The sequence below is a fragment of the Cygnus olor genome, chromosome 3 (genome assembly GCF_009769625.2).
Source record: "Cygnus olor isolate bCygOlo1 chromosome 3, bCygOlo1.pri.v2, whole genome shotgun sequence".
NCBI classification, from domain to species: Eukaryota; Metazoa; Chordata; class Aves; order Anseriformes; family Anatidae; genus Cygnus; species Cygnus olor.
Window position 1 is genome coordinate 61,171,819 of NC_049171.1, and position 21,512 is coordinate 61,193,330.

Consider the following 21,512-nt stretch of genomic DNA (forward strand, 5'->3'; position numbering starts at 1 on the left):
ATATCAAAAACTTTTTATTTATTTTTTTTTTTCTGGTGAAGAGGATAAGTGTTCCTTCAGTTGCTTTATGTAGAAATATGTGCTTCACACACTGCATTTCAGTCTAGAATTCTGGCTGTAGCATATTTGCCAAAATTCACAATCTGAGTCTAAATTCTAAATTATAATAAGGACATATAATTAGTTCAGTTAGAGATGCCAACAACTTTTGGATACATAAAAACCTGTTTTTCAATAAAATTCCCTCTCATGACTGCTGAAGGACTCATCAAAGAAAGAGAGGCTTAATTCAATATGTTTGAAATGCCTGTAATGTTATAGATCCTAAAGCAATATCTACAGTACGAATTTCTATAGACTGCTCTGCAAAGAAATATTAGCCTCTGAAAATTTAGCAATGCAATGGCTCTACCATTGTTTCCCAGGAACACTATGATGCTATTTACCAAAGTATTTTCTCACAGTGTATATAAGCTAAAGAATCTGTTAATGTTTTGAATTATACACGTGGTTTAGCTTTACCTTTGATTTTTCTAATGGTCATAGGTCTGATTAAAGGAAGAGAAAATGCTCCTTATGCTCTTTTTAATAAATTACACTTTCTACTGTTTCAGCTTAAATGGGAACTAAAGGAAATGTTATGTTCCATTATCTTTTAATTATATGCAAAGTCTCTGAAGTTAAAATTTTAGGAGACTTCATTACAAAGCACACTTTTCTAGTACTTTCACCACATTTTCTTTTCTCAGGCTCTGCCTGAAGGTGAATTTGTGTAGAATCCATTTAGCTATTCATGTTTTGAGTTATAAAAATACAAAAAGCCCATTTCCTTCACCAAGGGAAGTTTTCTTTCATTTTTCTTTCTCTCACTCCTCTCCTATCCTATCCCTTATTCCTTCAACACACACGTTCAGGGAGTAACTTGAAATGCTGGTGTGTCCAAACACAGTATTTACTGAGAAAGACCTGCTTTCAGCAACCTGAAAGGGCAAAGGTAGAAAACCTTGGAAGTTACCAAGAGTAAGAATGTATCAAATGCTATTCATATCTGTGTGGGCAAGGAACCAAGGAGAAATGTGTGCTCTGTGAATATTTGCGCTAGTAAAACTTAAATGCACAAATATATGCCTAAAGGTATACTTTAAAAGTACATTACTATGAATGAAATAAATGTACTTAACATTTTGCCTTCCCAAAGAAGCATAAGGCTTTCCCAGTCTCTAACGAGAAGTATGCCACTGAAGCAAGTGCACTGCTTTGCATTACAGGTGGTTGTTCAGGTACAAGTATAGCAAGGATATGAGTCTATCGGAGCAGGAAAATAGCATTTTATGCTAATCTTACACGTACACATCTGACTGTACCTTGTCAAGCCAGGCAGACACTTATTCAGTTATCTGCTTATTTTTGTCCCTGTATGTTTTGACTTTGCCACCTAGTTCTGCAGCAGAAAGGAGACCTTTGACAATAGAGCAGCCCATGGAAAGACAAGACTGACAAAGAAGGATGAAAGGAAAAAGAATCCAGTGAAGTGTAACTTTGCTACACGTCCTTTCCCTGGGAAGATGAGAAGCTGCGTTTCAGCCTTTGTTTGCTTACCAAGTGCCTGCTCATCAACTAACAGGACAGAACATGTGCACAGTAGGTGCCCAACCCCAGAAGTGCCACAGCGTGTGCAGTGCAGAAGAGGTGATGAGGTTCTTCTTCTCCTTCGTCTGGGTGCTTCAAACAGTGGAGCTAATTCAGCACAGGCAGAGCAGCTGAACATGACATCCCTAATGCACTGTGGCCTAGCAGGTTAATAGTACAACAAAACTACATTATTTGTCCACCCACTTTTCCTGCACATTAAATGGGGAGATAATGAGTAATTAGTTGTGGTCTGTTTGGAAAAATGAGCTGTTTGTTCAGCATTTTGAAATCATAAATCAATATATACTGCAAATGTGATGTGCTGCCTACAACTTCATTCAACAGAGAGCAGCATTGGACAGGAAAAAATGTTGTCTCTCCATGGCTCTTAATGCTGCCCTCTGCAGAACCTGGTATTGGGGGTGACTTCCGAGAATTTGTTTTGAGAACAAATGTGATGGAAGAAGGCTTATTCACCACCTTCTATGGGCAAAGTGAGCAAAACCTAATGAAACAAGAGGAAGATAAAAATGGTGATCGCCTGGATCAGTTTGACTTCCATGGAGATGACTATTCAGTTAGCAATCTGGTGACGCAAGTATTTCCTTTGGCACTCCAAGGTTCTCTCCAGGCATGTCAAACAGTATTTTCAGACAAGCCTTTTAAACAAATTTTGTCTCTTTATGGGGCTCTTTCTTAGGGTTTCTTCAAATACTGGCTTTAGAATCCAAGGAATTTTTGGAAGAAATCCACTTCTCTAGCTGACACTGTTGGACCAAATAAGCCCATGCATTCCCTGAGGTAGGTTACAGCAGCTTTCAGGGCTCCCTGATTCAGTAGTTTCCTTCAGCCTTTTGAGAGGTACAGCATTTCTGAGCTCTGTTCAGCCCTGCCACTACTCTGTATTTCTGGTGGTCTCCTTCACCACTCCAGGGATCTTCCCAGGGGTACTTTGAAAACAGGGAAGATTTACCACTCATAGGACTGCAGCTGGTATCAAGAGGCTGCAGGGAAAAAAAAGAAAAAAAAAAAAAAGACAAATAATGTTCCCTGCATTCACATTTTGCCAGCACTGTTTAACTGTTTATACAGATGTAAATAGTTCTACTCAATAACTGACAAGTCCTAACAAATCTGTGTATCAGTATTTCTGAGATATAGAATACAAGAAGCTGTAATTAGGTTTCAATTTTCAGAATTAACTCTGACTTTTTATTTTCTGCTTAAAATGGAAGCATAACTCTCCAACTTAAGGGGTTAAAGCAGTCTTTATAGTGAATGTAGAGCATATACTGATCTGTGTGATTTTGTAATTGTAATTTTGAATACAATAATGTTACCTTTTTTTTTCCTTTGGCTTGCAATAGTGTATGTGCTTGGAGGGAGGGTGACCAAGATGGAAATTCACTTATATGCAATGCACCACACCTTGCCCAAAATACATGGATGACTGTTACAATATCGTAGTTATCCATAACCGAGAAAGAAAGAGGGAGAGAGTGTTTTTTTGTTTGTTTGTTTTGTTTTGTTTTGTTTTGTTTTAAATCAAGATCAGGCATTTTATTTTCAAAAATTCCTTGTGAGTTCAGAAGACACATTTTTATTTATAGTACGTTTTAGCTTTGTCTTCTACACCATGTGACCTACACTAAGGAGACACCAGCAAGCTTCACAGCAAAATGGAAGGGATAAAAAGAGGCTGGTTATGCAGGAACAGCTGCTTGTTTTCAGCAGCATCACTTGAGAGTTTTTCACATTCTCCTTCTCCGCCTCTCCCCAAATGTTCAGCCTGCTGTGTGCAAGCTGGGTGTTTACAGTTCAGGACTATGGAGGAGGAGGAAATATTTTGCCTATTGTTCAGTGACGTCAATGGCTTCGCTCCCAGTCACTTGAGGGACGCTGGTGCTTAGCAAATGTCAGTACACTGCTGCTACTGCATGTGCCTTACAGCTTGCTTGCAGGAATTTAAGGTCTCTCCTCCAAGATAGATCCAGTTGGTGGATGAGGCAGGTGTGAAGGGCAAACAGCGATAGCCACTGAAAGCTCTTTCTGCTGCTTTTTGCATGGGAAAGCACTAGGTGATAGTTTTTATTGTGGCATTAATATAGAATATTTATTAACATTAAATGCTGCATTTAGTGTGAAAACTGTCTTTTATCCTGCACCAAGTCCTTCCCTCTAATAATCTTTCTCTGTATTAAATCAAAGTTCTAAAAATAGCACAGAAGACATTGAGAATTTTATAATTCATCAGGATAAATAGTTATCTCAATGTCTGACTGTATTCAGAGCTTTTCTGATGTGTTCTCATCATGTATTTTGTTACCAGATGTTGATAACTGAACTGAAAATGTATGTTGCTTGAGATTTTTTAAGCTTGGAGCCAATTTTTTAATGCAGGATTTCTGAGAGTGAAATATAGCTACAGCTGATGTTCTTAAAGGGACTGCTATTGGAAAGCCTCTCTTAGACCACTTATTTTGCATTAAAATCCATTTGAAATTATTTTGGTGAACTTTGTTGCCTATATTTGTAATTGAAAAATGCATATCTACAGCCGTTGTGTATATATGTGGGAAACTTGGGTTTTAGAAAGCACTGAGAAATTGTTATTTGGTGTCACTGCCTTAGCTGTTCACATTAGATTTTTGTAGTTGAAATTGAAGTGATTGGTTTAAAAAAAAAAATGACCCATAGCATATTTAAATAGAGCTGTGGCTCTGGATGGGATCAAAAGTTCAGCCTAATAATTATTTTTACGTGAGATGCTAGTTTTGTTTCATATTAATGAAATAAGCACAGTAAAAACTTCAAGTGTTTGGAGGGTTGATTTAAGCTTGCAGTGCTATGTAGCAGTTTGTTGATAACTTTTAGGTAAAGGGAGAACATAAATTGATGCGGCCATTTTGTAGGGCAAAAATGGGAAGGCTAAGGGCAGACAAAGGTGAATGCAGACACTAGTGCTGGGCTTATGGTGTGAAATGAAAGGTGTAGATAAACCAGTATCAGCCTCTTCTAATTCTTGATCAAGCCACTAATCATCACACATTGCCTATAGGGATGAACAGTCATAGAAAAGAGGCTGTAAGTAGCCTGTCTTTTTGTGCTGAGAAGCAATTTTTAGATAGCTTGAGCTGATATGGATTTAAATCTATAAACTGTACTTTACGAGTTGCTCATAGCTATGAGTCAATCACAAATCAACAGAAGACAGCTTTACCCCAAGATATTTCCCCACCAAAACCAGTCAGAGTTTTTGTGGTAGAAGACTGGAGAATAACATATATTCAAAAAAAAAAAAAAAGTCAAAAGGCCCTAAAGTTTCAGAAAAGATACTCAAAATATGGAACGATACTAACAGTTTACCATAATTTAACTTATTTTTGTGTATGATTTACAATCCTCAATTATATGATCACATAATTCCTATTTTCCTTTCTCCTCCAAAAAATGAGAGGCTAATTTTCCCTCCAACCTGCCTAGACCTCAGCAAGGGAAATATTACTAGGCTAAGAAAGCAATTTGTTTCCTTGATCTCTGTTCTAGCGTCTGGTCCTACGACAGTCTACAGAAATTCAGAAAAATCTGTGTTGCTTTGTTTATGCACACTGCAGACAATTTTTAGAAAATTAAGCTAAAGGGCTCCATTAAATCTATTTTAAACACACACGAACTGCATTTTTTCAGATACTTAAAACGCATCCAACTGAGGTTGCTTTTCTTGAGGAACAAAAACGCCAAGAGAAATCATCCATCATCTTCATTTCTAAGTGTGGAGGCCAAATATTTCTGAACAAAAGTGTTGCAAGAATTTTTAAATATGGGAAATATTTGGTTTCCCACATAATTTTGTTATGTAAAAACTCAGAACAGAGATGATGCTCAACAAGGAAAATTTCAGGCTAAACATTTTAAAATGGAGACAATATGATAAAGAAATTGTTAAAAAACTGTAATGCATATTGTGTTTCTAAAGTTAAGGTTTAAGAGGCTAAGATAGAAGCATAGATGTTATAGGATAAATGAGGAGAGTTTAGACTCTTTAGCATCTCTCTTTAGAGTTATAAATTGGGATGGGAAGGGATTTTTTTTCCTGCTTCTTGATTAGAGTGGTAAATGATAGAATAACTAAGAACAAGTATTTGGACTTGTTTTCTTTCCAGTTTCTGGATATGCAAATATTGCCCAAAAGATCACTCCTAAAAAAGAAAAAAAAAAAAAAAACAACAAAAAAAACAACACTATCTTCTTTTTTAATTGGGAGTTAAATACACAGCTTAACTGTATTTTTGTTTGGCCGTAGGTGTGATCTTCTGTTTACACAATAATTTTGTGCTCAAGATGAGGGGGGCACAGTCATTTCATTTTTATGCAAGAATCCTTGCAGTCCATAAAGGTAGTTATATTTTTTTTTTTCTTTCATCAAATGTCATCTTGTCCCATAAGATTAAGCTACAAGTGGTAGATAGTATGAACAGCTTTTTTTTAATATACACATGAATTTATAAGAGCAATATTTTCTGGAAAGAAAAAAATCTGCTTTATTTCTTTGCTTGCATAATTAAGATCACACTTTTGAATTTCTCAAGTGCCATGCATTTTGGTGTTCCATCTATGTAAGTAACACACAGATGAAGAATATGGTCAAATGGACTACTGTCAGAAAAGGGGGTGTCAAGCTGCCCAGGCCAGCATCTTTTTTTTCAGAGGAGCATAATCAAAAGATCAAATGCAATTTCTTCTTTCCGATTTACTGCACTGGGTGTGATCAAGATAATAAATACCTGATGAGATTTCCAAGTATTCTGGAAAATCTGTTTCAAATCAGTGTTGAATATTATCTTCACTGTCTGAATATCGGGTAAGGGAAGCATGTTGTAGTTTCACTGCTGTTACTCCAACTCCTCTATAATCTTTCAGAATGAGAGCAAGTGTTGAAGGCAGATTTGTCAGCATCTTCCAAGGTAGTCTCACCTCTCTTTCAAGGAGGAAGCTACTGAGTTAAATAAGTAAATTATTTCCAAAAAAGAATGAAGGGTATATCTTCTGCGAAGTGTTACTAATTTATTTGTGAACCCTTCATCAGATTTTGCACCAAAGGAAATAAGTCATAGAACACACTGGCACTTCACTATAAAAACTGTTTTTTTATAACACTAACTCAAACCAAATCATATTTTGTGGACAAAAGTCTGACTTCCACATATTAGTCAAACTCACGGACAGTTCTCTGTTCTAGACAGAAGTAGGAGATTAAAAGTCTTTTCCATTTAAATTGCAACTGAATTACAATTGACACAGTTCTCCAGTAATTGTTTCCTGATTTTTCAAGAAGTGTTCAGGAACAGCTCATCATCTAATGAGAAGGAATGTAGTATTAAATTTTATGAAACATAGACCATGAAGTATAATGCTTAGTCTTCCCCAGAGTCTTTTACATAAATGCACAAATATATAAATATCAGATTAATGTAAAACATACAAGAGCAAATTAACATAAAATCCTGCTGTAATTTATATGGTTGTAATTATTTTATTTTCACGGGCATGGAGTACAAGTCTCATGAGACAAAAGCCCAAACCATGCTTTGCATTTAGAAATCTTTTCATAAAAGTCATGTACAAAGACACATCCATTTTTTTTTTCTTTAAGAAGGAAACAGGTGTATGCTGAAATATTCTTTTCTTAACTTTTATCTGTTCTCCTCCACTAAACTAAACTAAACTAAACTAAACTTTAGTTTTAGTTTAGGTCCTGCTTGATGAACCTGATCTCCTTCTATGTGAAAGTGACACGCTTAGTGGATGAGGGAAAGGCTGTGGATGTGGTCTACCTTGACTTCAGTAAGGCTTTTGACACCATTTCCCACAACATTCTCCTCAAGAAACTGGCTGCTCGTGGCTTGGACTGGCATACGCTTCGTTGCGTTAAAAACTGGCTGGATAGCCGGGCCCAAAGAGTTGTGGTGAATGCAGTCAAATCCAGTTGGAGGCTGGTTACTAGTGGAGTCCCCCAGGGCTCAGTGCTGCGGCCAGTCCTCTTTAATATCTTTATCGATGATCTGGACAAGGGGATCGAGTGCACCCTCAGTAAGTTTGCAGACACCAAGTTAGGTGCATGTGTCGATCTGCTCAAGGTTGGGAAGGCTCTGCAGGAGGATCTGGATAGGCTGGACCGATGGGCTGAGGTCAACTGTATGAAGTTCAACAAGGCCAAGTGCCGGGTCCTGCACCTGGGCGCAACGACCCCAAGCAGAGCTACAGGCTGGGAGATGAGTGGTTGGAAAGCTGCCTGGCAGAGAAGGACCTGGGAATACTGGTTGATAGGCAGCTGAATATGAGCCAGCAGTGTGCTCAGGTGGCCAAGAAGGCCAACAGCATCCTGGCCTGTATAAGAAGCAGTGTGGCCAGCAGGTCTAGGGAAGTGATTGTCCCCCTGTACTTGGCTCTGGTGAGGCCGCACCTTGAGTACTGTGTTCAGTTTTGGGCCCCTCGCTACCAGAGGGACATGGAGGTGCTCGAGAGAGTCCAGAGAAGGGCAATGAAGCTGGTGTGGGGTCTGGAGAACAAGTCTTACGAGGAGCGGCTGAGGGAGCTGGGGTTGTTCAGCCTGGAGAAGAGGAGGCTCAGGGGCGACCTCATCGCTCTCTATAGGTACCTTAAAGGAGGCTGTAGCGAGGTAGTGGTTGGTCTATTCTCACATGTGCCTGGTGACAGGACAAGGGGGAATGAGCTAAAGTTGTGCCAGGGGAGGTTTAGGTTGGATATTAGGAGGAACTTCTTTACTGAAAGGGTTGTTAGGCATTGGAATGGGCTGCCCAGGGAAGTGGTTGAGTCACCATCCCTGGAGGTCTTTAAGAGACGTTTAGATGTTGAACTTAGTGATACGGTTTAGTGGAAGACTTGTTAGTGTTAGGTCAGAGGTTGGACTAGATGATCTTGGAGGTCTCTTCCAACCTAGACGATTCTGTGATTCTGTGATTTACTAAAGTAAACAGACTTCTTTCTGCCTTTCACCTTCCAATGGAGTTTCTAAGTCACACTTACATTTCCTTTACCTGTCTTTAAGATTTTTTCCCTAACAGTATCAAATAACTGGTTGCCAGATATCAAGTGTAACAGGGAGGAGATCTGTCATCACCCATAGGAAATCAATGAATTGTGTCTAACCAAGACATAAAGTGAGTACTTTCTTCACATAGTAAACTAGTTATTGGCAGAGCTAGTTTTTCAAATAGACGATATAGAAAGAATAGTGTATAACGCATTATATTGTTATGATAACACTGTTCCCTGTATACCACGCATACACGTTTTTTGAAACAATATCCATTGCAAGTCTTCTGAAAGAAATTTAAAAAATAAAATAAAATTAACACCACTTGTTGCTTCAGTGTGGGTAGATAGAGACAGAAATGAAGAGAGTTTTATTTGCTCCTTCCTCCCCTCCCTCCCTCCATTTCCTTCACCTCCACCCCTTCCCTCCCTTACCTTCCAGTAAGACACCTTTCTGGTGCTCTTTCTCTATGCACTGTTGCTCCTTTGCTTTAAACTACTGCAAAGCAAGCAGGAAAATCTGTTTTAAAATAGCATAAAATTATTAGCTCAATTAGCTATTAGGATATTTATATTGCTAGAAAAATACTTTTGAAATACATGAAATGTGAAAATCTCAACTGTTGGCCCCATGATCACATTAGGTAGCTCCTCTGGTGGCTCCTGTGATTGTAACTCTTGTTTTGGAGAAAATCAGAGAGCATAACATTGTATTCATTACACTAGTTATCTATACACATCTCTTGACCTATTATTATGGCCTGGGCTTTACTCTTCAGGCCCCATAAAAATTTATTTGGGGTAGTAGTTGTTGAGAAAATATTTTGTGAGCTCCACTACACCTTGTGCAGTGATGGCTCATGGATTGGACTGGCCAGGAAAGCAGAAGACAGCTCTAAGTCTTCACTTGACTGAAGGCAAGCTTTGCCTCTCAGACATAAAGCATATTGTTATACTGGAATTTCTTCAGTAAGAGAGTGGTTTCTAAGGAATAAGCAGCTAGCTGTTCTCATGAAAATGGAGTGAAAATGAAATAAAAAAAGTCAAACTCTTAATATAAAGGAGGAGAGTACAGTCCTTGTGAGGAGAAACAATGCCAGTATTTATGCCACTATATAAGAATCTATGATTCCTAAATAAACATTATCATAACATATTAACAGTTTATAAGTATATATATGTTTGTGTCTCAGATTGTATGGGAGTCCCACTGTATTTCACAGTCTATTTCTCAATCACAGCTGCAATGCAGTGTGTGGAACGTTACAGCTTTCTGCATCCAAGAAGGTACACAGAAAATTTCAGCAGAAAAGGCAGGAATGCTGTGCACTAGGAGAACCAAAACAAAGAAAAAGAAAAAAAGAAGAAAAAAGCTAGCAATGAAAACTGGAAGTTGGCAAGGAAATATGGTTGGGGAAAGGAATAAAATATGTTTTAATTCCTAAATAGTAAGGTATAGCTTCATTTCTCCTCTACAAGATAGCAGCATCTCAGCATGACATGCAAGCTTCACGTCAGCATACTAGCCTGAGGATCTTCAAGTAGCCAGGTTGTTTGAGGGGAAAGAAAAGGGAAATAGATAAAAGGAGACTGGGGGAGGGGAAATTTGAGATATTGTTAATCCAGGAAAATGTTTGGGAGAATGATGCACGTTGGAAAGTACCTTTCCCCCTTTCCAGGGATGCGTGGGGATTGGGATAAACATCAGATGCAATACAGAGGAGGGAAATTAGAGCCCAGAGGGAATGGTGTCACTTGATAGTTGGAAGGGGTAACTGGTCCAGAAGGGAGAGAGGAGGGAGGAATGAGACGCGATGCCACATGTGAAGATGTCCGAGTTTGGGTTTAGCACCTGGAGAGAAGGCATAGCAAAGCGTAGGGACAGGGAAGGACCTCAAGCTTCATGTAGTGTATCCTCAGAACCCAGTTTATCATGAGAATGTTTTTTTAAATCCTATTTTTCTTTACAGAAGATTTTTATCAGTTTTCTGTTTGTTATAAATATTTTGTAGCATTTGCTGCCATAGAAGTAGTATTAGCAGCAATAACATTTGTATTACACTAGTGCCCAGAAGCTCCAGTTGGTGTTGGAATCTATGTAAATACAAAACCAACCAACCAAACAACTGCAACAGAAAACCTACAAGATCTTTGCCCTGAGGAATTTACATAATGAACCTTATGGCAGCTAAATTATGTTTCATCCGTTCTTCTAAATCAAAATGCTTTAATAATGAGTAAATGAGTTATTCTGTAATTACAAGATTGCCGTACTGCATCACAATCTTTTTCAACTCCTTTCCTCACATTCATTTTTGTGCGCTGTTGAATTTCATTGCTTTTTTCCCAAGAAAACCAGAACCAGTAGGATTCTCTTACCACAGACAATCAGATCAGTACAGAAAAGCAGGAGTTTGTTTGTTTGTTATCTGTGTGAAAGCTCTTTTCTCTGTGAGGTGAATGGAATAATTTCTTACATGTAAACAGCACATTTAATTTAATTCCTACACATATGACACACTTTCATCTTGATAGTCTAGCATGGGAATTGCAACAGGAATACTTTGTTCTATTCCCTTTGGCAAGTTTTTGTCTTTGGATATTATCTTATTGTCCTTTTTAATGATGGCTACGTATGATGCTGAAGGTCACGCACCCCCAAAACAGCAGGTATACGATTACTCTGTAACAAAACATTATTTCACACACGATATTTATGCAGGTCTTTTTATGTGGAAAGCCAGACTGTGGTATATAAACACATCAGGCTTTAACAGAGGATTAGCATGGCTGTCACACTGCATAGAAAAGATTGCTGAACTATGTCAACATCAACAGTGCATCAGTCCTCGTGCCTCCTAAATTGCCATATAATCAATATTCTCCCAGTACTTTCTTCCCTTTCTAATGGCCATTTAATGCAACGCTGTCTGTTCAACTAAGACAGAAGCAGCTAAGCTGCATCCCTTTGGTGACTTTAACAAGGTGCATCAAGATGATTTTCTCTGGTTAACCAAACACTTATCTTACTGTATCTGCTTGTGGTGAACGTGGGAGTGGCACTTTTCTGGGTCTCTGGTCAGCATTTGTGACTGAAGGACAGGAATAAGGCAGGATAAAGATGAAATTTCAGAATTCTGTAATGAGTACAGGAGTGTTCAAAAAGAATCTCTGACATTTCATTTCATTTCTGTTGATGCTCTGAAGAGGTGCTGCAGTAGAGGTGAATGACGCTAGTGGGCAACTACCCATTCCATCCGTATGCATGAATTTCTTACACTAAAATATGCCCATGGAAACAGTGAGCAAATATGATCAAACTGAAGACAGGAAGGACATCAGTTAGCAAGGAGATGGAAAGATTGGAGGAACAGCTATTAAGGATGAAGAGCAGCACAGAGAAGCAAAGAGTAGTTCTGAGCTGAGGCTCTGAATGAAGCAGAGAAGTTGACTAGGTTAATGAACTGTTTATCATGCAAATAAATACTTTCAGTTAAACTCAAAGACAAGGAAGGAAGGCTTCTCCAGGATTAGTCACACCTCAGCAAACATGTGAGTGCCGTTAATGTTAATGACATAACTGTTGGGCTGAGAAGGTTGGGATCAGTGTCCTGATAAGCCTGATGAACTGGTTGGACAAACAGAGGCAAAATCAGAGAATGAACCAGAGCTAGATGAATATAGTCTCTTACTAAGGAACTGCTCAGAGAATTCTAGCAAATAAGCTAGTTCCTGTTAAGCAGGGTGTTTGTATATGAAATTAAATCAGCATGCTATTAGTTTGTTGTTTTCAAGTAAATACTCTGTTTTTAATTTTAGAAATGAACCATATTTGAAAATAGTTCATTTGGAAATGAACCGTATGTGAAAAGAGCAGAACCCAGCAGGCACACTAGTTAAGCATAGCAAATGGGCAGGTACTACAGTATCACATCAAGCTGTGTGAGAACTGCACTACTCCAGTCTGGGAAAAGTCATAAGGCTTGACATCAGAGAGCTTCTCTTAGCATGACCAGCCAAAGGAATGAGGAAAAGTTGCACCTATAGCAGATAAACTAAACGGATGAGTTCTATAGCTGTTACATTTTAAAGAGAATGATGTACTTCAATTTTATTTGAATGCCCATCCAAACATCAGCACAACCTTTGCAGCACCTTGAAGCCAGATTTATTTCTGAAAACACCCTTAATCTCTAGTGAATTTGATATGACTCTGAGTTCAATATAAGGGGTCACAAGATCATACCCAATACTCTGTCTGTTAAATGAAATTAGTATTCTTTGTGCTGCTTCAACCAGATGTGTTTTTCTTTATTTTTGATTCTACTGGTGTGTAGGTGGTAGGTAGTCTTTCTAGCACCATTAGTTCAATGTCTTTCTCTAAAACTACAGGTAAATATATTTCCAAAACAAGTAAAGCATTTTTACATGTATGCAGTAATACATTATTATTTTTTAAATTTCTGTTGGAAATATTTGTGGATAGACTATAGTCAGAGATGTCTTTACTGACAGAAAAATTCTGAAGGAAGTATGACTGGACAATATTTTATCTTGTTAGGCATACACAAATTTGTTTGGTTGCTATGACGAAGGGTCCAAAGCCACATGTGACACTGAGCTTTCATAGTATCAACGACAGAGGACAAGGTAGAATAAAATGAAAAAAGTGTTTACTGGTCTTCATTGTCTTTTTAAAGCAGCATATCCTCACTTTGCCTGTTTCCTCCATCGTCTAACGTTTCTTCATCTGACCACTGTGGAACAAAACTGGAAAATGTCTGGTGTGCAATACAGAATGAGCCAACATAAATTTGAGTTAATGCATAAAACCAGGCATGCTGTCCTTTCTCTCCCCACAACCTGCTACTTTTTCTTTCCAGTACTGCTGGAGGAAGAATATTTTTTGTACTTCTGAGACACTTCTTGGGCAATTCCTATTTCAAAGTACTAAGTGTATCTTTTCTAATAGGCAAGCGAGTCAACTTGTACAGACAGTTAACCATTTTCTTACACTCTAAGATATTTTAGAAAAAGACAGAAGACCAATTTATGTATTCCCATTCTGAACAAACGCAAGTTTGTTATATCAATAGAAGATGGACTAAAAAGCCAGTAGCTTCATTTAGGAAGAAGGTGGCCTATGACTTTAAATGAAAGTTAGTTGAGGAAAATTGGCTTTCTAGGAGGCAATCAAAGTTAAGTATGCAGTAGAAATCCTTCACAGTGAACAGATATTCATAACATTTTTGTGTAAAAAGCATAGTGCTAAAGAAAACAAATCAAAAAATCACTAAGTCGTCAGTCTGTAGGGTTCAAATGTTCCACATCTTGCAGACCAAGTTGGCAGTTGCTACTCAGAAGGTAACCCAAGAGTGGAATATCATATGGTGTTAACTATCAGGACTGAAGTGCTTTGGTAGCAATGTGTGTGGGAAGCCTGCACAGAGCCTGCTTGCAATGTGCCTAACAACCAAAATTGTTTTGCATTACATTCACCCGCAAATTGAAAATATATGCAATATTTATTCTAGTATAGTTTTTGGCAAAGATTACACCTCTAACACTTTGAACAATTTAAGCAAGCCTGGGGATCTTATCGAGGGCAGTAAATTAGAACATTTTGTTTGCAGAAGAAGGATTTGCTGTACTCCACTGTAAAAGCCAAGCCAAAGTTGAACTATGCCCTTTAAAAAATAAAATAAAACCTTTTCATTGGATAAACTATCTCCATCTAGAAAACAGTTAAATACTGACCTTATTGACAGCAGCTGAACAAACTTGCTACAGAAAAATGTGTAATTTTCAATGTACTTCAATTATGTTTTTATTCTCATTTTATTACTTTATATAAATATATTTCTATAACATATATAGTCCCTCACTGGCATTTGAAAAAACAAACAAAAATCTTGGAAACATTTTCTAATGATTTCAAGTTTTTCAGAAGCTGCTTTTACAAAACACAAATTCTGAAGTATATTTGAACTTTTCTGTCCTTTTAAAATAATATGTATGTGAAGGTACAGACTATGTTTTTGACTGTGAAAATAAGAAAGATGTTTGTACAAACAGAACCTTCTTGCAGTTTGGGTGGACATGGCCACTTGAAACTACTGACAACAAGAACCACTGCAAGCTTTTGAAATTCTGAGTGAGGTTTTTAAAACAAGGAAATGAAGTTCGACCTACTTCTGAATAAAACACATCAAGGCCTTTGGTGCTATCACAGAAATAGCTATTTTCTCTACTACTTCTTGTCCAAACAGTTTTCTATCTTCTCTCAACTGTAATTTACATTACCCCCATTCCTTGATGTGCAGATTTTTATGAAACTCCTGTGAGACAGAAAAATACTTTTATAATCTCATTATAAGGTAACAGAAGCACTGTAGAGCCAGGGCATTTGCTGAATTTTTGCAATATATTCTGCAGTAGATCAGGAAGCTGACCCAGCATCAGTTAACCCCCAAATGGAGTGAATCAAACATTGTACCATTTATCGTAACTTAACGAAAAAGCTCTGTTTTTTGGAGGAATACACTAAACTTTTTCATTCAAAACCTTACTTGGCAAGAGTTACTATGATTTTGTAGTAAAAGAAAGAAAGCAAAACAAAATAAAATAAAAACCTAATGCTCAAACATAAATTACCACTTCTGTAGTAGAAATTGTTCATCTATACTGTTGCAATTCATAGCAAAAGCTGGGCAAGCAGAATCTTGAGCAGATCCCAAAGCAGATCAAATTGTCATCATTTGTTCCTGGCAAATAGGCCTTCTCAACTGGAAGCAGACACCCAACACAAGAGATAGTCTTTAATGTTTTTTTCCTGACCTAAGGCTGTGTTAAACTTACATTCTGTGAGAGGAAAAGTTAAGCAATGTGAGAGAAAAAGGTTAGTGTGTTCTGTCTTCATCTTCCATTTAAGGAAATACAGTCCACAGTGTTTAGTTACTTAGCATGGTTCTAGAAAGTAATATAAAGACCTATATCCTCTGGAGTTGTGTTCTGTTAAACAGCTGGTAATATCCAGTGGCAGAAATTTGAGGTTGGGTGTGTTCTCTGTAGCACCCAGAAAAACCTTCATTTTCTACAGATGTTGCGTCCTCTTTTAAATTAAGTCCAGTCAGAAGAAGCAAATGGCAGTGTTTCCCTCCAGTAATACGGAAAACAGGCTGAATACTTCAAATGTATTTGGATTTATTAAATTGCATTTGATTTGTTTGGTTGAATGGCAATTCCACATAGAAAGCCCGGCAGGACATCACACAGCTCAAAACCATAGTACTTCCCTCTGATTCTAATTTATATTACTACCATTCAGCCACAGGGAACCCTAGCCAGAATGAGGAAAGTACAATGGAGAAATCGCTAGCAGCAAATTAAACCTGATCTTTCTTTGTATGTATTAAGCTAGAGTGCCATGGAGAAAAATAACTCAGTCTTGTTTAGTTGTCCTTTCTTTTTGTTTTCAAACATTTGTAAAACATTGTTTGTCTCAATGTTATTACTACGATTAATTGTGCTAATTCAAAAGTAGGTTTAAAGTGCATAGCAAGGAGTGACAGAAGTTTGGAAACCGTTGGAGTCAGTATCTGTCATTACACTGACGTGTTTTGAGATTTAGAACTGCTTGCAGTTATTGTAAATGGATTATTGAGACAAGATGGCAGCAACTTGGAGAGGTACCCAAGCTGGCTTGACAGGAGATGTCTGAACACCAGCAGCAGCTTGGCTGTGCCACCGCAGTGTTCTGCATGGCCTAAGTCATCTTGTTCTTGGCTGCTTTCTTCCTTGCCATCTTCCAGTCTCTTCTGCAATAATCCAGATTTTGTTTTAATGTTCCTGTTAGTCATAATTATTCACCAAATGATTTATACAAACAAATTTCAGCTTTTGGATAGCTTTTTCTGTGCTCACTTACTTGAAATATGGTATCACTCACTGAGTCACATTACTGTTTTTCTCCTCTGAGTTGATACATAACATCGCTACAAGAAAGACTTAATAAATAATGCATAAAAAGACAAAATGCAAACAAAGCTCATTTGTGTAAACTTTTGAATTAGTTTTGGGACTCAGCACTCTTCAATGAATGAACTACCAATCCTCTGAATAGCATTACACTACAAATAAATAATAAATAAATAACAGCAAAATGTTCTGTTTCAATGCAACCCTTCCACTTTGAATGATAAAACTCTCACTGATTTCACCGAGGTAATGCTTTTAGTGTTATTTATGATAAATTTACTAGAACTATTATATGATTCTGCCAACCTGCTGACATGGTGATTCACTGGATTTTTATGTTTGATGGTATAGTACAACAATATTAGTTATAGTATTTTTATTTTTAATGAAAATTAAGAACATTCTAAGCATCTTCATTTTTCCATAACTTACAGCTATTAATAATATATAGGACTGGATGTTGCTTTTATTTGCTTACTTAACAATTAGCAGCAATGACAAAGTCACAAAGTAAAGAAAGACTGAGACTGTTTTTGAAACCCCAACAAAGCCCTGCAAGGAATGCTCAGCTGTTTTGTTATGTATAATTGCAGACATAAGTCTGACACAGTTGAGCATTAGTTATCAAAGCTAGAAAAGCTCTCTTCTTTCTACATTTTAAAATGTTCCTATTTGAGCTGTAAAACCACGAGCCAAATTGAGAACCTCTTTTATAGAAATGTAAAACATATTACCAAAAGGACAGGCTTTAACTAACACCTAAGCTAAATCAAAATGCTAGGGATTTTCTACCAGCATTACAAGGCCAAGAAGGAAAGGTGGTCCGCATTGAAGAGGGAGATGTGAAGTTCTGGTTTGGAATCAAGCTCAGTCCTCTTGCATATTGTAAATGTTGACAGTTCTGTCTCTGTTCAACATGTGGTTTGGAGATGTGGAGATGTGACTTCACTCCCTCTGCAGAAACCAACATTTCATCAAAAGACATGGGTCAATGTGTCCTTGCTCCCTGGCATCAGGAGCTGGTTGTATCTTTGAGTGTCCTGTCCACAATTAGCCAGCAAAGTCAGAAAGCTCCAGATATCTGTACCACAAACTTCCAGGTGAAAATCCAGATGTGGCTACCTGATGAAGCATAATCTCCTTTACTTTTCAGTGCTCTGTGAGGATGACAGTCTGGAGTCTAAACAAGACAACCAGGTACCAGATACTTCTGTTCAGGATGTATTCTGCCACTCTGTCCAAAACAAGAGGTTTACATATAGTCAAAAACATCTCTGAAGGTATAGGTATGTATCTGAATGTCTAAATCCTTCCTATTAGATGTCTTTATTAGATGAATATAAGAAATTATATCTTGCTTTGTAAGTTTCCAGGAGATGAAACTAATCAGTCCTAGAGAACCACAGAATATGGTGAAATATTAACATTTCTCAATAGTAAATATAGTTTATATACTAGTATTTTTAAAATTATGGAAAATATGTAGAAATAATCTATCTATAGATGTTAGTGTTTTCCTGTGTTCTGAGTACTAGGTTTCAATCACACCAAGTACAATGGTTGGTTTTATGACAACGATTTTAAATGTGATTAATAAGCAGTAGGTTATGGTTCCAGAAAAATAATTAATGAGGTTGGTTTTCGGTAAAGTGGGTGGCAGTGTCTCTTTCCAGATAAAAGTTACTCACACAGTTTAGGTGCTGGAATATCTTTAGTTGTGGATGAATTAGGCACCTAGTCTGACACTTAGAGTAGCCAGCTTCATAGGCATAGGGAAGCCTATACCAGGCCAAAAAAAAATAACCAAGCGTAGGGGAGCGTCAGAAACAAAGTCTCTTGTATCCACTTAAATATATATTTGAAGGCTGTAGCTAGGCATTCTGTTGAAGCAGCACTCTGATTCCTGCTGCAAACAGAAGCAGACCAATTTCTGTGTGCTGAGCTGCAGTTACAGGTTTGAGAGCTCTGCATCTTTGTGTTTGTGGGTTTTACTCACAGATGGTACTCTCCAGGGGAATACCTCCACCCCCAGGCTATGGGGTACCATACCATTCCTTTTGAACTGCACCGTCATGCAGCCAGAATGTGAAAAGGTGGGGCTGAAAGGGCAGCACCAGATGTCAAAGCCCAACTCCAGCCTCGTGGTCTGTGCACTCAGCCAGGAAGGAAAGGGGCCTGGGATTATGGTCCCTCCTCTAGTACATGAAGGACTATAACAGACACCATACTTTTCAACCAAACTCAGTGCTATGCCTGTGCCATGTTCTGAGCATACTCAGCAAACTGAACTCTATGGTAAGTTTGGGCAGAGGTGCCTGGCCTTTGATCTACCAAAGATGTTTTTTTGAAATTCTTAGCACCTCGGGTATTTTTTGTAAATTGCTCATCTGACTTCAGATGCCTAAAATGGCATTTTAGCTTCTCAGCTCACTGTTGGATCTGGCCCTAATGTCTGTTTTGATAATACAACAGTAGGTTCTCACATCTAAGATTGCAATGTACTTAGTATGTTGGCTTGAAAATAGGTCAACAAGATGTAAGTTCTGTAAGAAGCTTGGGAGTAGAGAACTGAAAAAGTCCTTAGGCAATTTGGCTTCAGCATAACCCATTGATTATAATCAAATAAGGAAGAAGTTAACTCATTATTAACATAATGCAGTAACAGATAAGCAAGTAAATTATAATCAGCCCAGGCATAATCTTAAACAAAAAGTGTTTGGAAAGGGTCATAAACATTTCTTAAGTCTCTGATGTTACAATTTAGTTATTGCTCATTAAAATATGCAAAATAAATGTTAAAATAATTATTTAAAATCACCTGTTAGGAACAGAAGTTAAGGCTGCAGAGCCTATTTCATCTGCAAAGCCTCTTAAGTGGATGAAAAATACTGCAGCAAGGCTTACTCACTGTCTAAAAATCAGCTTGAGAGAAACAAACTGACAAGTATGTGAAATAAAAATCTTCCTAAGTTAACTTGAGGCAGATCTACCAGATCAGTCTAGACCAAAACAAGGGCAGCACTAGTCTTCTTTCCAGCTCTGTAGACATCACTGCAGAGAGCCTGGCTCCTGCCAAGTCTGTGGTACAGAAATGACACTTGGAGCTTTAAAATGTTCCCTTACTGGTTGAAGTCAAAAGTGCCTCAGGAGCCACTGTGACATTCAGAGTGAAGCCTGCCTGTGCACAAGTTTGGCTACACAAGTTGTGAGTCAGGCATAACCAGCTTTTAATGTTATGGCTTGCATGTTGCCCAAGGCACCTGAAAAAACCTTGAAATTCACACTGTCCAGGACAAACCTGTAACTCTGGAAAGACTTCTGTGTTCTTGTCATAGCAGTCTTCATATTTTTTCTCAAAGTCTAGAAAGTTTTTGACTGTATCATTATAAATCCAGGATAGCCTCACTAACATTATGTGTAGTCTAAATTACCCAAGACCAAACTAAAGTGATGCATGCAACTGTCAGGAACACTGACAGAATTGCAGAGATAAGTCAGACACTGCATACCTTTCCTCCTCATCCTGTTATGTGTGCTGTGAAATTTCTGGGTGTTTTTGTTGTTGTTTTTTGGCATTTGCATTCATCCTTTGATTGGAAAAGATATATACATTTATTTATTTATTTATTTTGTCTTTCGCCAAAGAGTGAAGATGAGCTCTAGTAATAAGCACAAGTTTTCCTGTTTGGAAATTTACTGTCTGGATATGTAATTTGACTACCATTTTTCTACTGGAACAAACTTGGAAGTGGAGAAAAGCGTTTGCTTATTTTTTAGTAACAAAAAAGAAAAAATACTTTGTCCAGTTTTATCCTGTGTTAACCTAAGGCTTCTTTTAGATTAGTGTACTGAAACACATGCTTTTCCGTCTGTCTCATTCCAGAGCTCAGTGACATCAGTAGAATTGTTCTGGATTTACAGCAGTATAACTGAGAACAGAGCTTGGATCTGAATCTAGTTCATTCAGTCTTTCATTATAATAAACTTTCAAGTTCATAAATAATCACTGTTGTTCAAATCCTCTTTCACTAATCCTCACAGCTCTGTTTATTGAAGCCTCCAGAACTATACTTAAAACAAAATTAATGGGTGGAATATTACTAACTGTAGATACAATTGAATGAATTAAATTGTGCAAATAGGTAAAATTAAGCAGTGCTTAAGTAGCCCAGTGTGTCAGATTGTTTGGTGTTGTATGCATACGCTTTAAAGGAATGCATGCACTTTAAAGGAAAGTTCATCTCTCTCTGTATTTAAGTGACTGAAAAATAAGATCCTTGACAAATCTGTTAGAGGACTGGATTCAGATACTTTGCAGTATCTTTGATCACAGTATTTAACATGTGAAGACAAACTGGAGATTTTAAATAAGGCCAATTTCACAGTATCCATTCACTACTTTAGATCATCTGTTCACTTATGTTTCATAGCAGCACAGTAACTGAAAGTCATATTGTCTTTGGTAGTGTTCTTTTCTGTATTCATTTCTTACGTGCTGTTTGTTACCATTCTCAACAGTTACATTTCATATTTCTCCTTCCGCTCTATGTGTAAAGTTGCATTTTCTTCTCAAAACTGTATTGTATTTTCTTCTTTGCATTTTTGTATCTCTAATTATTCTGCCTCTGAATATTATTTCTCTGTCCCTGTAACAGTCATAGTATCTCTCAGTTGTGTCCACTATAAGAAATTTTACTTTATCTTCTCTGTTACTTAAATCATTTTTGATTTATTTTTATGCTGCTCTTATTTTAACTTTCCATATCCTTTTAGAATCGTAGGAAATCCCATGTTTGAAGGATCCCACAAGGATCATCTTACTGTAGAGTAAGTGATTACCACAACAA

General features: G+C 37.5%; 1 long non-coding RNA gene across 1 annotated transcript in view; it reads left to right on the plus strand.

The window, feature by feature from the left end:
- LOC121068332 overlaps positions 1–17,946 on the plus strand; it is a 30,617-nt gene extending 12,671 nt beyond the window's left edge. Inside the window, exons 3-4 of the long non-coding RNA XR_005818807.1 lie at positions 1,440–3,710; positions 17,819–17,946. This is a non-coding gene — a long non-coding RNA (uncharacterized LOC121068332). The remainder of the gene's footprint in view (positions 1–1,439; positions 3,711–17,818) is intronic.
- Positions 17,947–21,512: the final 3,566 nt, after the last annotated feature.